The sequence below is a fragment of the Micromys minutus genome (genome assembly GCF_963924665.1).
Source record: "Micromys minutus genome assembly, chromosome: 7".
NCBI lineage: Eukaryota > Metazoa > Chordata > Mammalia > Rodentia > Muridae > Micromys > Micromys minutus.
This window is the reverse complement of record NC_137976.1, coordinates 27,090,751-27,114,214: the sequence shown is the minus strand read 5'-3', so window position 1 is coordinate 27,114,214 and position 23,464 is coordinate 27,090,751.

Here is a 23,464-nt window from a genome sequence, read left to right as displayed (position 1 = left end):
GTGGATTATGAAGTTGGCTCCTTAAAGCTGTCTTGTGGTCACCATATGCATGCTATCATATACCTGTACACATAAACACATACACAAATAAAATCATAATAAAGTAAAAGTAAAATAAATAATACATATTTTTAAAAAGCAACACTATAAAATTTAAGTTTTCTGTAACTCAAAATTTTGGAAACCACTGAATAAGTTAGAGGACAATATGTCAACTGTAGAACGAAGCAACGATGCAAATTATGTTGCAAATAAATAGTTAGAATTTTAATATAGTGCATGGCCATATTGTAGCTAGTCATGAAATCTTTGGTTGATATCGCTGGAAGGCATGCACTTTTCTGGGTGGAGGTGAATATGGCTTGGATCTGGAGGTAAGGGAATGCAGGAGAAAGAGACTTGGGATGGGAGGAGTGGGAAACAGCAGACATGATATAATATATGAAAGAGGAGTGAACAAAAATGAAAAAGTTAATAGTTGATAATAATGAAAACATGAGAAATAAGATGTAGACTGTTCATTTTGCTACAGAATCCACTTTTATATTTTTAAACCACTATAATCCCAGTGTAGATAACTTAATCTAGATCTGTTCAATTCATATCAATTCATATCAGTTTAATTACTTATGTTAGCTAAATTCAACATGCACAAATCATTTCTAGTCCAATTTGCAAACACAGTTTAATCTTTCTTTGCTCTAACTGCTACTTCAGTTCTCTTGTGAGTGCAAATAGTAGAGTAATACCACTGGTGTCACAAGGCACTTAAGATTAAGAGGAGCCCTTGAGCTCACCAGAAAATCCGAAGGCCAAGGAAGATGTGAATTTTGAATTGATATTTCTACCATTTGTGGCTAACTAGACATGGATGAGTTAAAAGATGCAGGTCAGAAGTTAACCTGTGAGATAAAAACTAGTCTAGACATCAAAGTTGCACAGCATTAGGATCTAGCTGTGCAAGAACACAGACCAGCCAAATCTCAGCTGCAGAAGCAAGCAGACTCAAAGTCAAGTTCCTTCCTGGTTCTTCTTCTCTAATGAAGTCTACTCTGGCTCATACAGTCCTAACTCAGAAACACAGAAGCACTGTTTCACTTGGGAAATGTTAAGGATATCTTTATACTGGGCTATAGAGGTAAAATCTATATAATCAGATCAGTGATGTTTATTTGATTGTATCTAGATTTAGTTAGTTTGAAATTATTAGGGACACTGAGCAGAAAAAAAAACTACACACTTGTAAAATTGAATTTTCTATTTGCATTTTAAATCTTAATTGTGTGTGTTTGTCTCACTGCTTTAACAATGTAAAAGTCTAATTACTAAATATTACTAAAATAGTTCCACTTAGAAAAATCAATAATTTCTTGAAATCATACTTCACTTCTATTTCCCTTTGGTGCTCACATCATGTAGCTGTGCTTCGTTAAACTTGAAAATACTGCAGAGTCCACGGGAGATACATCTTCCTTTCTATCTTACAACCACACTAATAGTAACTGATGTACTTTCCAAAGCCCAAAGTGACTTCACATCACTTATGATGCAGTAATTTGGACCCGGAATATTCATTTTTCCCCTATAAAAGTGCTTTGTGTTCTCATGGGATGCTTAAAGCACTTGACTTCATTCTAGTGTGTTTCCCGTTTAATCAAAAAAAAAAAAAAAAAAAACCAAAACAAAACAAAACAAAAAAAAACCAAAAACAAATGTGGTTGTCTCTTTTCAAAGCCATTTTACTTTCACTAAGACTCTGTACAGTGCCTCAAGTGAATTCTCCGAGGACTCAGTGCAATGGTGTGTGTGTGTGTGTGTGTGTGTGTGTGTGTGTGTGATGTATTTGGCTCCATTCACTTTTTTTTTTTTGATGCATATGGTGGTCAGAGGTTAACAACCTCTGAAATCTTTTGGGAATTGTTTCTCTACCATGCATGTAATTATGAAATGGGTTCCATCACAAAACATGAATCTCTTAACTATGCTGGGGAGTATGGCCACTCAGATCTCCACTGTCTGCCTATATTTGTATGGGTACTTGGGTTTTAGTAGCATACCTCTAAGTAGCAGAAAATCATAAGTCATAGAATAGTACCCAGTAATCCTATGTGAGTTCTGGCTTATTAACATCTCCTCTTATGGGAGATAGTGCCTTTATATCTGGAATCTAGTTTATTTACTTCAACACACTGTTCATACACATGTCCTCCAAACATCTAACACGTTTAGAAACTACCACCACCACCATTAACATCTGGCTACAGATATCCTCATCTCTGAACAATATAATTTTCCCCATGTTTGGTAAGAAACAAGCATAAACTTATTTTGTGTATTCACTCCGTAAAGTAGAATTGTGTACTCTGGTAACTTTTCAATAAAATCTTTTCTTTATCACTTGAAACCTGTGCAAAATTGTCACACACATCATTAAAATCAGGTGCATTTTTGGATGAGAAAAATCTTAGTAGGTAACATAACTGTATGACCTACTCTTTTGATCCAAAGAAGGAACCACATTCAAACTATACCTATTTGTAAGTAATTCCTCCTTCCACTAGACATCATAGGAAGAAAGCCCAGGCTGTAGACTAGATGCCTTTTGTTGTGCTGCCAAACTTTTAAGTTTATAGTCTGTAATCTGCAATATCTCTGTGCTCTGAATAAAGTCATCTTGTTTTTTTTATTTGTTTGTTCAATTGTTTGTTTTGTTTTTGTTTTTGCAACTCTGTGTGAGTCCCCATTTCCTACTGTTGGGTAAGAGGCTAAAAGAAATGTGTCTGACTTGTCCATTAATAACTATCAGCTCATCTCTGGCTGTTACGTGGTTTTGGGGAGATACTAAACATCAACTTCTCATCTTTGTTAAATAAGCCTTTTCTCTAGGTTTGACCCTTTATCCCAGCACACAGTTCTTTACATTTCAATTTCTAGAGTTTCACCTTTATCAAAACAATAGATAAGTCAGAACTTACGCCTCAGTTTCTGCTATCAACTTTGACACAGCCTAGAGTCCTGTGAAAGAATATTACTTCATTGATTGTCCAGATCAGCTTGTTGTGAGGCCAGGGCTTGGAGAGAAGACCTGGCCGAGGGAGAGTGAAACACCTGGTCGGTACAATCCCTAGACAGGTGGACTTGGCCTCTGTAAGAATTCTTGCAAAGTAAGAGCCAAGAAGCAAATCAGAAAGCTTCTATTTGTGGTTTTGTTTTAGGTTCTGCTTGATTTCCTGCCCTGATTTCCTACAATGAGGAGTGACAAAAATAAACTTTTCCCCTCCGGGTTGCTTTTGGTCCAGGTACTTATTCCAGTAACAGAAATCAAAATTAAAAGAAAACTTCTTAATTAATGACTTATCTTATGCACAATAGTATAGATTTGTTATGTTTCATATTTCAACTCCATTAGTTTACTCTTCTTCATGTTTGGGCCTTTATCATTGTACTTACAACAAAGCACTTTCTTCTTCTTCTTTTTTTTTTTTTTTTTTTTTTTTTTTTTTGATTTGGCATTTCACATTACTATTTAATAACTTTTGCTTTCTTGCTGTGCTTTTGAATGTGTTATTTCTTATATTGCCCACTGTCTTTTAAATATGATTATACCGTGATCAGTTGATGGAATTATGAGAAGTTGTAATCCAGTCTCACTTAATAGGCATCCAATACTTGCTGGTACTTTTCATAGCATTTGCTTCTGAGTGTCCCAAGGCAAAAGTTAATTTGAAATCAAATCACAGAAGTCTAGCTGAAAAAACAAAACTTAGTAACTGCACAATATTTTTTTAATTAGCTTTCATGTTCTAGGTAAGTATTCACCAAATGCAAAATTTCATAAAATTTTAAGTTTCTTTCAATAGATTCTTTTCTTTTATGTTGATATTTATATAACATCCTATGAATTGACTCTTTTTAATTGCAGTCATTTTTATTTGAATGCAAACTTTTAATTGTCACAAATGGGATTATACAAGCAAAAACAGTTTTAAAATTCAGTTTTTAATGTATTCATTTCCCTTACAGAACTTTTATATTAGGTTTGTTTAGGTTCAGTTCAGGAATATACTTAGTAAGATTAGAAAATATACTGACACAATGACTACAAACCAATAGTTTAAGTTTTACTTTGGGAGAAATATTGAAATAAATTTCTCCTGGTGTACTTTAGGCCTCATTAATGCTGGGGCTTGGCATTACCTCACATTTTCCCCTTTAACATTCAGAAAGGTATTGCTTCTGCAGAAAAAGTATTGTTCGCAGGAGCTGGAGAATATTAAATAGCTAAAATATTGTTCAATATAATTTTGAAATGAAGAGGTGTGAGCTTCCCTGGATATATTGAGCAATAAGACTGAAGTGATGGCGTCTCACCTGCCAAGTCATTCTGCATTTGCAGGACATTTGCTATACCCTTACTATAGATTGAGACAAGTTACACACACATATCTTGTGTGAGAACGTTGTACTGAGTTCCCAGAAAGCCTTGCTATTCTTTGAGGAAAAATGCTTTCGGATGATGATGAGGTAACTCTCAAAATAAGAGTTTAGAAGAAGCAGAACCACAAATACAGTGAACACATTAAAAATCTGAGTGCTCTCTGTCTTTCTGTCTCCCCCCCCCTCTCTCTTTCTCTCTCCATATATATATATATATATATATATATATATATATATATATATATATATATATATATATATATATATTCTATGTTATATTTATTCAACCTGGGGTGTGTTTGAATTCAGATCCAGTGCCTTCCATTGGCTGATAACTGTAACTCTCTCTTCTTTGATGTATTATTTATTGGAGGTGTTTACTTAAGATAGAATCTTTTAATATAATGTTGCATGCCTTGGAACATGCTATGTATCAAAGTTTGGCCTTGGACTCAAAAATCTACCTGTCTCTGCTGCTTGAATGTTGCAAATAAGGAATACTTTAGCATACCAAGGCCTTGCCCTTTACTTTTTGTGTAACATTTAACTTTTTCTGACTCTCTTGAGGCTTATTAGTTAAATGAAACTACATTTACCCAAAAGAAGACATTAAAAAATAAAGGAAAAAAAATAATATTGGTGTAGGTATGTAATTGAATACCATAATTGTAGGGAATATAAACAAATTTAATTTATAATTATTAAATCTTTCCTTCTAGGAAAAAAAACTACCAAATAAATTTCATAAATTAAAATATTTTATGTGCCTAAGTAACACACAATTCTTTTATGTTTTAGGCATATTAATATTTTGTTATCATGTATATGATTAAGCAAATGTTATAAACCCTCCACTCTGGGGATGTAGATTTAGGCAAATTTTAATTGTGTTCTATGTTTACCTAGCTCATTATGTTTGCATATGTCTGAGAATACCTTCAACTGCAGCAGTTTTAAATATCAGCTTACCCAGAGTGTTGCCTCACTATACAGTGGTTTTGTTTTGTCAGCTTATCTTGTGCTTTCTTAATTATTTGCAAAGATCATATAAACGTGCCCAGATCGAAGTCTTCTCCCAATTGATGTGACTTGGAAATATTTGAAAGCAAATAATTTATTTGTTCAGAAAATAAAGGTTTACATGCTTTAATTCTTCATTTAGTTCACAAATAGTAACAATCCTTGTGTTCTTAGCTAATAATGGACCTGTGTTTGCATTTTGTCCTGTTAGACTTTGGGAAACAAATAGACTTTTATATTAAAGTTGGATATATTCATATAATTTGATCATTTCTTATTTAGCTGTCATTTTAGAAGCTGGAGTACTTGAACATTTCTGCATTTTAATTTTTAAGTATTTACATTTGTATGTGTTTATATGTTTGACTACAAATAAACCTGTCCCTAAATAAATATTTTTCATGATAATGTTTAAGAACTCCTATAAGTTCTATGACTATAAAAAAAACAAAGTATGAAATTATTTTCTGTAATCATAAATCTAAAAAGGATGTTTATTATATTAAGTGCAATAAATTATTCACTCTGAATGCTTTCCACTCATTGGGTTGCCCACCTTGGATCTAGTGACTGAAATGCAATGAGGTTTTAACCTATTTTCAGTCAGGCATAGGATATGCTGGTATACTACCATCACATCCTGAGTACTGAGTGTAGCGCTGCAGCTGGCCCATTAGAAGGCACCTCATACATTAAATGCAGGATATCTGTATGACCAACATTCAACAGGAAAAATTCCAAAAACAAATATAAGATTTGAAGGGTTTATTATTTTGAATACTTGTCTTTCAATTTCGTACTGTCCTAGAGCTAGTATTTTGTTAATCATTATGGGAAAGGATTTTAGATCTAAAAAAAGGAAGCATCAAAAACAGTTCTCTTGCATTTTTGTGTAACTGTGAGCATTTATAAACCTCATTTGTATTAACTAGAGAGTCAAGGAAAATAAAGCAGCCTTCTGGAGTTACGGCTAGCATTAGATGGTAGTCCACCACATATCTTGGCACTATGAAAGCCCTCAACAAATGGTAGCTCATATTATTGTGACACGTCTTGTGATTCCTTCCGTTCGAATATCTACTTTCTCCCCCTCAGAAGTTCAAACTGTTTTATGAATCTTTCATTACTGTTGGAAACATGTTCTGAGTTTCACACAACTGAAGTATCCAAGTCCATTAGCCAAACATTTTAATTGCTTTTCTTTTCAACTGAATCTTATGTTGAACATCACCCTATGCAGTAAACAGAAAGAATATGTGTAAAAATGAGGGGGAAAAAACAAATCATTTTTCTTGTAGTATTTTAGGCTCATTGACTGGGGCTTTGAAAAATCACAGTAGTGAAATACAAAATAGAGAGAAAGACTGCAGATGATAAACCTTTGCCCCTTAATTACATAAGAGAACTCATTGTTGAGTGATTAGATGAGTGACTGCCACTTAATATAAATAGCATGTGACGGAGGAAAAGTAAGTCATAGAGAAAGTTACGGGAGGAAGAGAGGGGACTTAGATATTTTGACATGTAAAGTAGTGAGGTTTAATATCAGTTGAGGCCAACAATGCTTGTATGACTCCTGTCAGCCATCATGACTGCTGGAGGGTGGAGAGGATGCGGTAGGGAGTATAAAAATCTAGGCAGCTACTGGTGACTCTGAGGAACAAGCATAGTGGAGTATCCCTATACAGTTGACTGTGCCTTTCAACACAGAAGGAGAAAATAGAATTTAAGTTTCTATTTTGCTGCTGGTTCTCATCTGTAGTTAGCGGAAAATAGTCCTGTGTTAAGGTAACATATTTGAGAGTAACATGTTCTGCTTCCCTTTGCACATAGATCAATAGAAATATTTTTTGTTTATTTAAAAATAAACATCCTAGGAAAGATACAGTGCTTCATATGTATTAAATATTTAGTAAGTACTAAGCAAATACACGCTTGAATCTTTATTATCTTTGTGTTTATGTTCTACTTTTAGCCCACAATGTATCCAGAGAAAAGTCATGAATCATACTTAAAATGAACTTTGGTTGAACAGGGATGAAATCTTGCTATTACTTGGATAAGATCTGAAGTATTCTCTAAGGTTTCTGTGTTGTAATGCAAATATCATGTGAGATTATTAAGAAAACACTAGCATTCCAACTGTCATTTTTTTCTACATGGTGCATTTGGGACATATTTTGGATTAGATACATTCATCAAAGCACCCATTATGACTAAATACTGGTGGCTTTTGCATGAACAGAAAGATAGCCCAAAGGGAAACAAAACAAGAGTGCAGTCTCCTGACATTTGGTGACCTCAAATGCTTTTGCATTCTGTGTGTAAGAACAAAAGGAGGCACCAAAAGAAGCTCTGAACAAGGGGTTAAATAAACTGCATATTTTTCTTTGTCTTTTTTCTTCTTTTTCATTATTTAATTTTTTTTTATAGTTCAAGATTTATTACCCTCATGGTCCACCCTCTGACTGTTCCACATCCCATACCTCCTCCTGATCCAATACCCCCCATCGTCACGAAAATTTCCCCACCCACCCTCACACAACCAGACCTTCCTACTCCCTGGGGCCTCCACTGTCGTGAGGGTTAGGTGAATCTTCTCTGACTGAACCTGGACCCAGAAATCCTCTGCTGTATATGTGCTGGGGGCCTCATATCAGTTAGTGTATGATGCCTGATTGGTGGCTCAGTATCTGAGAGATCTCAAGGGTTTAGGATAGTTGAGACTGATGGTCTCTTATAAGGTTGCTCTCCTCCTCAGCTCCTTTCAGCTTTTCCTCAATTCAACATTTGGTCTAAACTAAATTTTTCTAGAAGAGCTGCAATCTAAGTTTCTTCATTACAGTATCGATAACAAGACAAATTCATATAGACACTATGTGTTTTCAACAAGCCTAAACAAATTGAGGCAATACTGAATTCTAAAGAGCATGAATTCCATCTCAGATGAAATGATTAAATATTAAGTAAAAAATTGCAAAGAATACCATATATAGAAATGAAAAATACTTTAACTTGCTATGGTAGATTTTAAAAATGAAATGTAACTAAATCATTAAAAATATTAAAGATTAAACTCAGAAATGTATAAATGTATCTATATGGATATATCCTGATATCCTAATATCCTCAATACTGAAATTCCCTAAAGATAAATTAAATGTAAGATTACCAAGATAATATAAGGAAATACATATGCAAATATTTTTGAAAATTTTAGATCATTTTTGCATGTATCTATTTGATAGTGCTGATATATTTCCAATATATATATATATATATATATATATATATATATATATATATACATATATATATGCAAAACCATCTTACATAAATATTGAAGTCACAGACCAGATCCAGCATAAGTGGAAAAAAATATATTCCTTACAGTTGGAGAAAAAATCGAGAATTTGTTTAAAAACAAGTATTTTTGTTGTTTATTAGTATGTCAAACATTCAAAACACATGAGAGAAGTCAGTAAATACAGGCTGAGGATGTATATTTCTATAGGCTAATAAAATATAATCTGTTAAAGGCGAAGTAAGGTAATGGTCTAAGAGATAAATAATTGTATTGTTTTTTTTTTTTCTTCTTCTCCCATTGTTGTTTATGTGCCAGCATGTGTTAGCCCTACTATTAGAGTAAGGACTGCTCCAAACAAGAAGGCATAACTGGCATCCTTTTAAACCATTTTTATTGGATATTGTTTGTATTTAACTTCATAAGGGTCCTTTCAGCCCCTCTCACATTTCTCCTCCCAACTTCACTTGCTTCCAGAAAGATGCTCCCGCTTCCAATCATCTACTCCCACTTCATTGCCTTGGCATTCCCCTACAGTGAGGAAACAAGCCTTCACTGGACCAAAGGCCTCTGGTCCCATTTATGCCAGACACTGCTGTCCTCTGCTGCATATATACCTGGAGCCATTGGTCTCTCCAATTGTACTCTTTGGTTGATGGTTAGTCTTTGGGGACAAAGCAGATTTGGTTTGATGATAATGTTGTTCTTCCCCTGTATTTACAAACCCTTTCAGGTCCTTCAATTCTTTCTCTAGCTTTTCCATAGGGGTCCCTGTGCTCAGTCTAATGCTTAGCTGCAAGCATCCTCATCTGTATCAGTGTGGCTCTGAGGAGACATCCATATCAGGCTCCTATCAGTAAGCACTTCTTGGCATCAACAATAGTGACTGAGTTTTGTGGCTTCATATGGTATGAATATAGAGATTAATAAATAAGCATAGCACTAGATACTAGATGCTAGATACACAGATACACAACTGTGAGTATTTTAGGATATGGGTATATCCTAAAAGGGAAAATAGAGTACTTGAACTTTGGCAACTCAATTCTCTTTATAGTAAGGCCTCTTATCATCTTAAGATATCTATACAACAATGTTTGTCATTATTTTTAGCATATTATTTATTATAAAATCTTTATCAGATTTTTGTGAAGCTTTGTCTAATTGTTTCATGTTCCTTGGGTTACCATTGTTCTGGTACTTAAATTTGCATCTCTTTGCTTCTGTTTTGTTTGCAATTAAAAATGAAGCAAGTACAATAGAGACACACTGCAGGTTTCAGGCACATTTGAGTTATTTTTCCCCACTGTTTTGTTATTAGTATTGGTTAAGGATTAAAAGAAAGATGCATTTATTTCAAAGTTAACCTGAGTTTTATAATAAAATGTATTCACTGAAATTATAAAATATGTGTTTATAACAATGCCATTGATTTTATTCCAAAAAGTCTTGCAAATTTTACTTTCGCTGATGAAATTAAAAATAAATCTCCTGAAAATTCAGTATAGCACCAAGAACTCTCCCTTTAATAGTGTCCCTATCAGAAAAACCAGTAAATGTTTTTCTTTGTTTTTATTAATAATTTTTATTTGACATTTTCTGTATTTAAAATTCAGGTGTTGTCCCCTTTCCCCCAATCCCATCCTCCCTCCTCATCCCATTGTATCCATGAAGATGCTCCCTCTCCTAACCTCCCACTCCTACCTAAGCATTTCCCTACAGTGGGTAAACAAGCCTTTGGACCTTCCCCGGCTCAAAGTCCTTTCATCTCATTGATGCTAGAGAATCATATTCTCTGCTACATATGCACCTGGAGCCATGAGTCTTTGGATATCAACTTATTGGTTGGTGTTTTAGTCCCTGGGAGCTATGGTGGGTTTGATTATTTGATGATTTTGTTCTTCCCATTGGAATGCAGACCTTTTCAGCTCCTTCATTCCTTTCTCTTGCTCCTTCATTGGGGTCCCCATGTTCAGTCCAATAGTTAGCTGCAAAGATTTTTTTCTGTAACAGCATGGCTCTGGCCAAGGCTCTGAGGAGGAACCCATATCAAATTTATGCCAGGAAGCACTACTTGGCATCAGAAATAGCACATAGGTTTAGAGGCTGCATATAGGATGGATCCTCAGGTAAGACAGTCTCTGGATGATCTTTTCTCCAATCGCTGCTCCTTTATTTGTGCCATTATTTTCTCCCATGAGTGTTTTGTTCTCCCTTCTAAGGACTGGGGCAACCACCTTCTGGCCTTCTTTCTCTTTGAGCTACATACGTTCTGTTTGTTTCTTGTGTATTCTGAGCCTTTTGGGCTAGTATCCACTTGTCAGTGAGTATATACCATGAGTGTTCTTTTGTGACTGAGGTACCTCACTCATGATGATAGCTTAAAGTTTCATCTATTTGACTAGGAATTTCATGAAGTCATTGGTTTCAATAGCTGGATGGTACACCTTTGTGTAAATGTACCACAATTTCTATGTCCATTCCTCTGCTCAAGGACATCTGGGCCCTTTCCAGCTTCAGGCTATTATAAATAAGGATTATGTGAACATGGTGAAGCATATATCCTTGTTATATGTTGGAGCTTCTTTTAGTCATATGTGCAGGAGTGGAATACCTGGGTCCTCAGGTTGTACTATGTCCAATTTTCTGAGAAACCACCAGATTGATTTGCAGAGAGATTGTATGAGCTTACAACCCCACCAACAGTGGAGGAGTGTTCCTCTTTCTGCACATCCTTGCCAGCATCTGCTGTCACCTGAGTTTTTGAACTTAGCCATTCTGACAGGTGTGAGTTGGAATCTCAAGGTTCTTTTGATTTGCATTTCTCTGATGACTAGGAATGTTGAGCATTTCTTTAGGTGCTTCTCAGCCATTCAATATACCTCAGTTGAAAATTCTTTGTTTAACTCTGTGCCCCAATTTTAATAGGCATTTTTCATTCTCTAGAGTCTATGTTCTTGAGTTCTTTGTATATATTAGATACTAGCCTTCTATCAGATGTAGGTTTGGTAAATATCTTTTCCTAATCTGATGGTTGCCATTTTGTCCTTTTGACAATGTCCCTTGTATTATGTAACCTTTACAATTTCATGAAATCCCATTTGTTGACCCTTGATCTTAAAGAATAATCCACTGGTGCTCTGTTCAGGAAAAATTTCCCCTGTGCCTATGTATTCTAAGCTCTTCCCCACTTTCTCTTCTATTAATTTTAGTGTACTTGGTTTTATGTGGAGATCTTTGATCCACTTACACTTGAACTTTGTATAAGAAGATAAGAAAGGATCAATTTACATTCTTCTGCAAGCTTACTTCAAGTTGAATCAGCACCATTTATTGAAGAGCCTGTCCTTTTTCCATTGAATGTTTTTAACTCCTTTCAAAAATCAAGTGACCATAGATGTGTGGGTTCAATTCTGGTTCTTTGACTCTATTCCATTGATCTACCTGCCTTTCTCTACCAATATCATGTCATTTTTATCACAACTGCTCTGTAATACAGCTTGAGGTCAGGGATGGCATTTCCCCTAGAAATTTTTTTTTTTTTTTTTTTTTTTTTTTTGTTGAGAATAGTTCTGCTATCCTGGATTTTTTAAATTATTCCAAATGAATTTATAAATTGCTCTTCCTAACTCTATGAAGAATTGAAATGGAAGTTTGTTTGGTATTGCATTGAACCTGTAGATTGCTTTAAACAAGATGGGCATTTTTACAATCTTGATTCTTGCAAGTTATGAGCATAGAAGATCATCCTACCTTCTGAGTTCTTCAATTTTCTTCTTTAGAGATTTGAAGTTCTTGTTATACAGATCCTTCACTTCCTTAGTTTCAAACCAAGTTATTTATATAGTTTGTGACTATTATAAAGATTGTTGATTTTCTAATTTCTTTCTCAGCCTGTTTATCCATTGAGTAGAGGAATGCAACTGATTTGTTAGAGTTAATTTTATAACCAGCCACTCTGCTGAAGCTGTTTATTATCTATAGAAGTCACCTGGTGGAATTTTTGAGGATCATTTAATTATACTATCATATTATCTGCAATAGTGATATTTTGACTTCTTTCTTTCTAGTTTGTATCACTTTGATCTCTTTTGCTGCCTGATTACTCTGGCTAGTACTATATTGAATAGGTAAGGAGAGAGTGATCACCTTGCCAAGTTATCACGATTTATTTTGATGTTGGCTACTGGTTTGCTGTATATTGCTTTCACTATATTTAAGTATGGGCCTTCAATTCCTGATATTTCCAAGACTTTTAACATGAAGAGGTGTTGAATTTTGTCAAATGCTTTCTCAGCACCTAAAGAGATGATTATGTGTTTCTTTCTTTGAGTTTGTTTATATTGTGGATTACATTTTATATATTGAACCATGCTTCTATCCCTGGGATGAAACCAACTTGATCATGGTGAATGATCATTTTGATGTGTTCTTGTATTTTATTTACAATAATTTTATTGAGTATTTTTGAATCAATATTCATGAGGGAAATTAGTCTTAATTTCTCTTTCTTTGTGAGTACTCTGTGTGGTTTAGGAATGACCATAATTTTGGGTTCAAAGAATGAGTTGGGTCCTATTCCTGCTGTTTCTATTTTGTGTAATATTTTGGAGAATATTGGTATTAGGTCTTCTATGAAAGTTTGATAGAATTCTGCACTGAACCCATCTAGTCCTGGGATTTTGTTGATTGAGAGGTTGTTGTTGACTGCTTCTATTTCTGTGAAATAGAGGGGGTTATGGGACTTTTTAGACGATTTATCTGATTCTGATTTAACTTGGTACCAGATATCTGTCTAGAAATTTGTCTATTTCCTCTAGACTTTTCCAGTTTTGTTGAGTATAGGTGTTTGCAGTAGAATCTGATGATTTCTTGAATATTTTCAGTTTCTGTTGTTTTGTCTCCCCTTTTATTTCTGATTTTGTTAATTTGGATACTTTCTCTGTGCCCTCCAGATAGTCTGGCGAAGCGTTTATCAATCTTGTTGTTTTGTTCAAAGAACCAGCTCCTGGTTTTGTTGATTGTTTATATAGTTATTTTTATTTATTTATTTATTTTTGGTTGATTCTATCTCTGAGTTTGATTGTTTCCTGTCATCCTCTCAGGTGTATTTGCTTCATTTTGTTCTAGAGCTTTCAGTTGTGCTGTCAAGCTGTTATGTATGCTCTCCCCAGTTTCTATTTGGAAGCACTCAGAGTTATTAGTTTCCTCCTAACACTGCTTTCATGTGCCCCATAAGTTTTGGTATGTTATGTCTTCATTTTTGTTAAATTCTCAAAAGTCTTTGATTTTTTTAATTTATTTCTTCATTGACCAAGCTTTCGTTGAGTAGTGCATTGTTCAGCTTCCATGCATATGTGGGCTTTTTGTTGTTGTTGCTGTTATTGAAGACCAGTTTTAGTCCATAGTTATCTGATAGGATGTATTGTATTATTTCAATGTTCTTGTATCTTTTGAGGCCTGTTTTGTGACTGACTATATGGTAAATTTTGTAGAAGGTGCTGTGAAGTGCTGAGAAGAAGGTATATTCTTTTGGTTTTGGAAGAAGTATTCTATAGATGTCTTTTAAATCCATTTGGTTCATAACTTCTGTTAGTTTCACTGTGTCTCTGTTCAGTTTCTGTGTCCATAGTCTGTACATTGATAAGTGTAGGGTGTTGAACTTACCCACTACTATTGTATGTGGTGCAATATATCCTTTGAGTGTTAGCAGAGTTTCTTTTATAAATGTGTGTGCCCTTGCCCTTGTATTTGGAGTATAGATATTCAGGTGATAGTTCATTTTTATAGTTTCTACCTTTGATAAGTAAAATGTGTCCTTCCTTATCTTTTTTGATAACTTTTGGTTGATAATCTACTTTATTTAATATTAGGATGACAACTCAAGTTGTTTGTTGGGACCCTTTGCTTAGAAAGTTGTTTCCCAAAGTCCAAATCTTGTTTTTCTGGTGTGTTTAGATATACACTACTTGATGTGGTGGGAGAACTGGGTTCTGATGTTGCCAGGTATTCTTGGTTTCTGTTGCTTAGATTGTTGTGCTTGCCCCTTGCCGTCTTCTTCCTCTGATGTTAGTTTATTTTGTTGTCTTTGAATTGAGCTTTTTTTTCCTGTTTGTTTGTGGGTCATGAGTTCCAGAGGGAGATCGGCCTATGTGTTCTGTTCTCTAGGGGAGTTCTGGTGGCAATGGGTGGTCTCTAGCTCTGGGTGCAGATGGAGGCCTGAAGGGCACAGACCCTAGTAGTTGTATGATACCTATACCCTGAGAGTTCCCAGAGAACTCTCCCCAGACAATCAGTGGAGAGAGAGTGTGGGCTCACCATTGGCTCAGTGGGGAGAATGTTCCTGTGTCTGTCCTGGGTGCTCAGTTCTCTGTGGGCAGGCCTGGAGTCCTGATAGCAGTGTGCCTGGTCTGCCTGTGGCTGTAGGCCAACCAGGACGTTTCCTGTAAATATAGACTAGAGTGTTTAGTCAGAACTTTGTTCAGTTTTCTTTTGTAAATTAAATTTTGGGAATTTTAGAAATTATCTTATAGAAAACTCAAAAAGGGTTATAATTTCTAAAAGAAAAATCACCCATCACGTTCAATTATAGGAGTTTATATAAATGTTCAAAGAAACACAATGTCACATATATAGGGATTCATAATGTTTCAAGAAATTGCTATATTTACTGAAGTTGATGATATTTAAAATTGAAAAGAACAGTGACATAATGTTAGCTGTAATTCAGGACAAACACTTTTTATTGAAACCTGGTGAATATAATGTCTTCTCTAAAGATATCAAAGAGAAAATAAAAAGACCCATTGTTTTTGCATAGGCACAAAGTCTTCAATACCTATTTGGGCACATAGTGCTAATGACCTAAAGAACAAATAGAAGACTTCTTTGATTTTTAAGTTCCATTAATCCAATTTTGTCCCCTAGTTCATGTTTTAGAAATAGATCAGTAGTCAAAAGGAAGGCAGCCATCTTCAATAGAAAATGAAAAGATGGGTGTGTCAAATATTTAATATAAAACTCTTCAAGACTTTGGAAGCATTGAGTTTGACCAAGCCTTGCTCTCTTGAGAAGGAGGCTCCATGGAATATGATCAGTGGTCAAGGGTAATTTTAATTCAGCAATATGACTATTCGGGCTGAAATACAGACACACCTTTAAACACAGGAGATTAGAAGCAAGCAGAGTCATGAGTTCAAGGACAGACTGGAATAAAGCAAATTTCAGGTAAAGACAAGCTTAAGTCCAGTCCTGATGGTCCACACCTTTAATCCCCAGGACTCGGGAGACTCGCAGATCTCTGAGTTCTAGGCAGTCAGTTAAGTTTAGTTGGTAAGTTGAAAGGCAGTGCAGTGAAATGGAGTTCCTGGCAGTTCAGTTTGTGGAGGTTAGAGGCAATTTTTACAGAAACTGGTTGCAGAGAGAACAAGCTAGGTACAGGTGAACACAGAATAAAACAAAAAGTAAGAAGGAGACAAAAGTTTAGAACAGAATGACAGAGTTAGTTTGAAGTCACACAGAGTAATTCAGCGAAAAGCTAAGAAAAGTCCATTTAAATCAGTAAGTTTGGTGAGGAGTTTGGGCCAGAACAGCTGTGTTGAACCAGACAGCCAGAGAATGAGAAAGAGCAAGAGAAGATGAGGTTATTCATCATTAAGCCTCTAAGTTGACAATTACATCTGACAAGTAAAAGTGACTTTTATACAGTGATTATGTTGTGAAATCACGATTACAGGGGTATGTGGTCTTTGAGCAAAGAAGGACATTGACAGGAGAATGTGAGTTCTTAATTATTATTCTCCAGATCTCAATAAAACAAGTGAACACTGGCAATGTTCTAGGTAGTCAAGAATTAATACTGGAACCACTGTTATTCAGACAATTTGAACAAAGCAAACTGGAGTTCCATAAATAGAACCTGATTTTGTACACACCCCACAACAATGTCAATTTGGAAAGCTTGTGCTAAAAGGACAACCCAGCTTAGTGATGCTATCGCTCATTGTCTTAGTGACTATTCTAGTTCTGTAAAGAGACAACATGATCAAGGAAACTCTTGGAAAAGAACACAGTCAACTGGGGGCTTGCTTACACATTTAGAGAGTTGATGATTGTCACGTGGAAAGCAGACAGACATATTACAGAGCTAGTATCTGGGAGCTATATATTCTGATCTGCAGTCAGTGTGCAACAAGAAAGACAGTGGACCAACTGTGTGATTTTGAAACCTCAAAGTCTCCACAGTGGCACACTTCCTCCAACAAGGTCATTCTAGCTCCAATAAAGTCATGCCTTCTAGACCTTTCCAAATATTTCTGAGGTAAAGAATTCAAACACAAGAGACTTTGGGAAGCCATTCTTCTTCATACTACCACACTTATGTGCTCTATATGTTAAATTCCTTCTCTCTGATATAAGAAATGTAGTTGCCAACACTGTAAAGATGATACATGCCATATATAATGCAAGGTACAATAGGACCTCTTGATGTGTATACACTTCTCAGAGGACTTTGCAGTTAATACTTATTAATAATATGATATCTCCCATGCCATTGTCATTTCTTTTCCTCTGTTGCTGTGGAGTCAAACTTGTGACATAGAAGCAAGAGGAATGTCAAAATTTCTTGTCTCTGTACATACTGAGTTTAATGCTGGTCTCAGCAGTAGGAGAAATTGTCTAAACCACACAAACAAAGAAGTGAAATAAGGATGTTATTCTATCTTCTGATCTTTACTACCTGATAGAAAAATACTTACCCACCAATGACATTATAAGAAAGTAATCTTTTAAATAGATTTGTTTCCAAAGTTATAGAAATAAGGGGATCAAACATTTCAAAATAACTTCGTGAGGATAAGTGGAATCTATACAGACATCACTATGATTTTTTGTGAAAGGAAATGCAAATAAGTAAATACCTTTCCCAAATTATTTTAATAGATTCTTATAATGTAGATTTAAATAAACATTTAAATTGAGCCTATAAATTTACTTTAATATCATTAATCAATACTCATACAAAGAACACAAATGTGCTCTGCATTGTTTAGCCATTTGATGTCAAACAAATAGTACACTATTCCTGCAAAGCACTTGTGGTTCAAAGGATAACTGGCACATAGATCTACCTATGTGAGAAATGGGGAGATATTATAATAATGGTAAATAACATGGAGTAGCAGCACGTGAAAGCTGAGATCAGTGCTTCATGTCCAAAGAAGCTTCAAAGAAACACCAGAGTTCATAGGGAAATGAAAATGCTTAGCAGCACCAAAGTAACAAGAGAGCTGGTAAGACAAGAACCAACAAATAATGAGCCAGAAGGAGGGTTCTGCAAAATCTTCAGAAGACAGATTCAACTTTTCTTATTTAAATTAATGACCCAACCATGGTATAACTGACCCTTTTAAATCATAATTACCATCATTTCATCTCTTTAACCATGGCACTCTCTATTCTCTTTCCAAATTTAAAACTATGTTATATGTCCCTAGCTTTACATGCTTCCCATCGCTTCTACAACCTCTTGCACAGCTCCTGTTTTTCTCACTACTGTGGCCAACAATCAATGGCCAAATTGATTGCCCATTTTAAGTTTCTAGGATATGCCAAATACATCTCTCTTTCTCATTAAATAATTTAGTTTGTTCTCCTTCATATCATAGGATTGAGGTCACTTCCTACACCTATTTTCTCAGAACATGCTAAGTATCTAAACACCTACCATTATTAGTTGCAATATAAGTTACCTTCCACCTTAAAATGACAGCAATGTGATTATTTTACTCATTATATTCTGAAATCTAGTTTTACAAAAAACAGTAATTTTAACATTTGATGAAAAGTTTCTGCATAAATAGACAAACTATTTGTTTAGGGTGAACAAAAGAGAAATATTAAAAAGAGAATTTTGTACATAATTTAAAAACAGTTGTTTTAATATTTTATTTATTTAGTTTTGAATACATTTGTTTTAATATTTATAAAAATAAATTTAAAAGGAAAGCAAAAATAAATCCTCATCTTAGAGATATTTATTTCTATGGGGATTTATTCACACAGAAATAAAGCTATGTGAAGAAAGTATGAGTTTTTTGAAGGACAGCATTTATTTTGATTTAAGACACAGTGGCCAAAAATAGACCTTGAAATTTGAGGACAAACAAACCAATAAATAAACAAACTAAGACTCCGACATACTGACAAAATGAAAGCAGTTCATTTAAACAAGATTTTTTACTTATATCTACTTGACTATAAAGAGTCTAAGATAAAGTTTTATTGTTTTATCTTGTTTAATTGTCATTATACTTACTCAAAGTTTTCTTATTTTGTAATCTAGAATAAAAATATTTTTGGTGTAAGAAAACAAATAAAATTATACATATTTTTAAAACATCAAGAACAAAAAACTATGATGTTGATGATTTGTTGGTAACTTTTGTTTGGGTTGTGACCACATTCCTACTGGAAGCAACTTAAGAGACAAAAGTTTCTTCAAATATGGTGTCTCTAGGTCCATAACACTCTGCTTTGGAAAGAGCTGACTACAGTGACCCAATCTCTAGTCATTGGAGATTGTGACATGAATTCTTCACATTGTGTTGTATCTAAAAGTTAAAGGTTCAGGTTGGGAGCAAAGGGAGCAGGACACATCAAGGTCTGTCTCTGCATGCATATTTTTCCAAGCTGTCCCCCATTCTTAAATGCCCCCTACCACCCTACAGCAGGTGTTGAGTATGAGTTCACTGTGGTGAATGTTTTTACTGTCATTGTCTGTCTTTGTTTTGATTTTTGTGGTGGTGCTTGCTTTTGTTTGTGTGAATTGCTCGTTAATCTTCTCCTGTGTTCTCTTCCCTAAATAGGTGTAAAAGCAAGGATAAGTCATTGGCTGTGTGCACCCATACATATTCATCATCATTCCTAATTATCACTCTAAGTCACCAGCACTACTGAGGAAAGAGCTTGGTTATAATTTAGGATAATAATGTAGAGGAGTGACATGAACTAATATTTAATGAAGACAATCAAGAGAACTATTAACAATTAAAGTGATCATAAAATTTTATAATTGAAAAATGTAAGAGGGTTCTACTACCAAAGATTAGATAAATTAAAAATAAAAAATAGCAATATTTTTGGTTATCAAACTATACTCTACATACATAAATCTCACAACAAGCTCAAAATTATGGGAAACAAAACTAAGAAAGTTTTTCTTTTATTTTGACACTTGCAAGCATAACAATAAACAGAAAATTGGTAACAAAAGTAAAACAAATAATTCTATTTTAAATAAATAGTCCATTTTAGGCTACAGACTAAGTGTTGTTGTTAAAAAATATTTTTTCTACTTTTTCCTCTTTTAAAAATGATATGGAGTTTCATCTAATCCATACTGTACACAAAATTGGTATTTGAGTATAAACTTGAACTTCTGATTCACCTCTTTCTGCCAGCCAAATGCTGGGATTATGGAAATGCATCAGCTTTTTAAATTTTCATCCCTTCCTTGTGCAAAATTTCTGTTAATGCATTGTAAAGAATTAAGAATTAATTATGTAAAATTAATAAGTATCTTTCCTTTATGCGATCATTAAGGTAATGATTGGTCAGGTAAGTCATAAAATTATTTAAATTCTTTGTGTAGAAGCTTAGTGGATACTTCTTATTCTCTACAATTTACTAGTTCTCTTCTACCAATTTTAAGACTAAAGTAGGCAAATGAATAGAGAAGCAATAGAAATCTGCAGTAGAGAGAAAACATGTTATTATTTTATTTAAGAAGAAACCACTAATAATTAGATATATAGACATCAATGGTAGTTGGATACCATCTAGTAAAAATCAGGAATTTCACCTAGGACATGATGCTTATAAAATATTAATCCTTATATATTGTAACATAGTTTCATAGTATAGCAAACATAGGGGCCTCCAGACCCTGACCAATACAAATGGTGATAATGGCAGCAGGGGAACCCCAATGGAGCAATTAGGGGAAGGACTGAAGGAGCTGAAGGAGTTTGCAGCCCAATAGGAAGAACAATATCAAACAATAAGACCCCCCCCCCAAGAGTTTCCAGGAACTACACTACCAACTAAAGGGTATTAAGGAGGAACCCATGGCTCCAACTGGTTATGTAGCAGAAGATAGCCTTATTTGGCATCAGTGTGAGGGACGACCCTTATTCCTGTGAAGGCTAGATTCCCCAGTGTAGAGGATGTTAGTGAGCAGAGGCTTCAGTAGGATTGTGGCAGGCACTCTCATAGAAGCAGGGGAAGGGTATGAGTTAAGAGGTTTGTTTAGGGGAAAACAAGAAAGGGAATAACATTTGAAATATAAGTAAATAATATATCCAATTAATAAAGAGAAGTGTAGCAAGTAGAAAAGGAAAAGAAAAGACAACATAGGGGCTATTGGAGGAATGTCTGGGACTGCAACTCAAGAGGGCTGTAGGTTTTAACAATGAGTTGATTTTTTAAAAACAGAATGTAAAAAAAAAATGTAATTATTTGTATTACAGTAGAGAGTAAAGAAAAATACCAAACATAATATACACATCTATGGTGTCTCATTGGAGTACTGCATGTAGTAAAGATCTTTTCTACTTAATTAGAAATACAGTATTAGCAATTGATGTGGAAATTTCTGGTTTCTTTAACAATTCAATTGTGTCACATGATTTTTTTTTCTGGAAGCTGCCTTGTGAGAAGGCATGCCATATTTTTGTGAAGACACTGGAGAAGGCAGTTTAGATAGAATATAACTAGAATCCCACAAACAGTGAGAGGACTCTCTTGCATTGCTATATCTTTTCAGACATAACTGGTCTTTGCTGGTCTTCACTTTGTAGAGAAGAACTTGCCAAAAAAGTTCTCATGATATTCTGGCTGATTCAGGCCACTGTGCTGTTTCTGCAAGACTGAGTCTCTGCTATTGTGGAGTTGTCCCAACAACACTTTTCCTATTAATGTACTTTTCCCTCTACCTCTGCTCACTGGGCTATAAGTGAGGTTCAATTATTAACGATCCCTAAATAAAATAGATTTTGAAGAATCTAAGCCTACAGGCTATCTGGGCTAGTACTAAACGCTATTGTATTTCAAAAGATGTCATTACATTTATGAGACACAACATTTATTAAAATTCAGAAAACGAGACATTTCTCCGATTTTGTACAGATTTGTGAGCATTTTCACCAGGTTTGGAGCACAATGGCAAAGAAATTATATGACTTTATAAATTATATAATTATATAAATAATAATTATATAATAGTTAATTATAGAATTTATATAATTTATACATCAATTCATAATATATATAATTATTTATCTAATTAAATAATTTATATAATTATATATAGACAATTATATATTTTATAAATAATATAGTTAATATATTAATTATAAAATTAAAATTAATAAATAGCTGAGACAGTGAACATGGAAAGGACACTTATAGAAACTTCAGTCAAGAATTTCGAGTATTTCTTGAAAATGAATCAGTGAATCAAAGGCTATGTATCCTCTATGCAGAGCCATCACTACGTTACCAATGGCTAAATACACATAGGAAACATACTATTTTGCTAAAGAGAGTCAAGATCACTAATCAGAGATCCGTGAGAACAGTAGAATAACTGCTTTATAACGTAAATATAGAATAGAATTTTTAATGTAAGCAGATGATGGAAATTATTAATGCTCATTAAGTTTTCATGTGGCTGATGAAAAAATGAATTTACTTGTGGCAAATACTAAAGAGTATATGGAAGACAATGTAATGCTTACATGCCAACAAAACACTAATTATAAGTACTGAATATATGTGATTAGGAGGGTTCATTCGATCACACTCCACTTTTTATATGTCCTGTGAAAGACTTGTTTCTTGGAAAGTTTCACAGAGAAAAAATGTAAAAGCAATTTTCATTAGGAATGAAAGTGGAGTTTAGGAAGATTATGGCTCCTTCAACTTGTAATCCAAATCCTAGAAGAAAGAAGGAATTAGCATAGGACTTGAAAGAAGTTAAAAGTTGTACTAGAGAAGAATTAAAGGTAGAACAGAAACTGGGAGATGAAAGTGCATCTTGAAAGATATGATAAAATCACTTTGTTCTATAATTCTATGTGTGATGTGGATGTACTTCCCACATATTTTAGAAACCTTTTTGGGTAAGAAAATTATCTTTACCCTTGTATTTCTAATGACTATCCTGTTCCTTGCCATGTTTAGGACATTCTGACACAACACATGAAAGGGGATGGGTATGAGTTTGAGTTTAATGAAAGAAAAGTTGCACACATATTTAGGCAGAGCTGAATATATAAAGATTTTAATGAATACATTTTTATGTTCTGGCATCAGAACTGTTCTGCATGTCATATTGTAATTCATATGTTAAATGAGCATGGCATGACAAATTGTGCACTTTATAGTTGTAAATCATGTAGAAAGGGATGCTAAAATAAATTCACAGTCATTTTTATTTAAAATAAATACAAGTATATATTAGCACATGATTTTTGCCACATGTTTAAACTGACATGAGGAATTTTTATAGAAATAGAATAATTTAGGTAGATAAACCATATAAGTCCTCCTCATTTCTTTGCCAAAAGGGACTTTATATACATGTATACACGTGCTTCCACACATGGGCACCATTAAAACATCGCTGCAAATGAAGAGTTG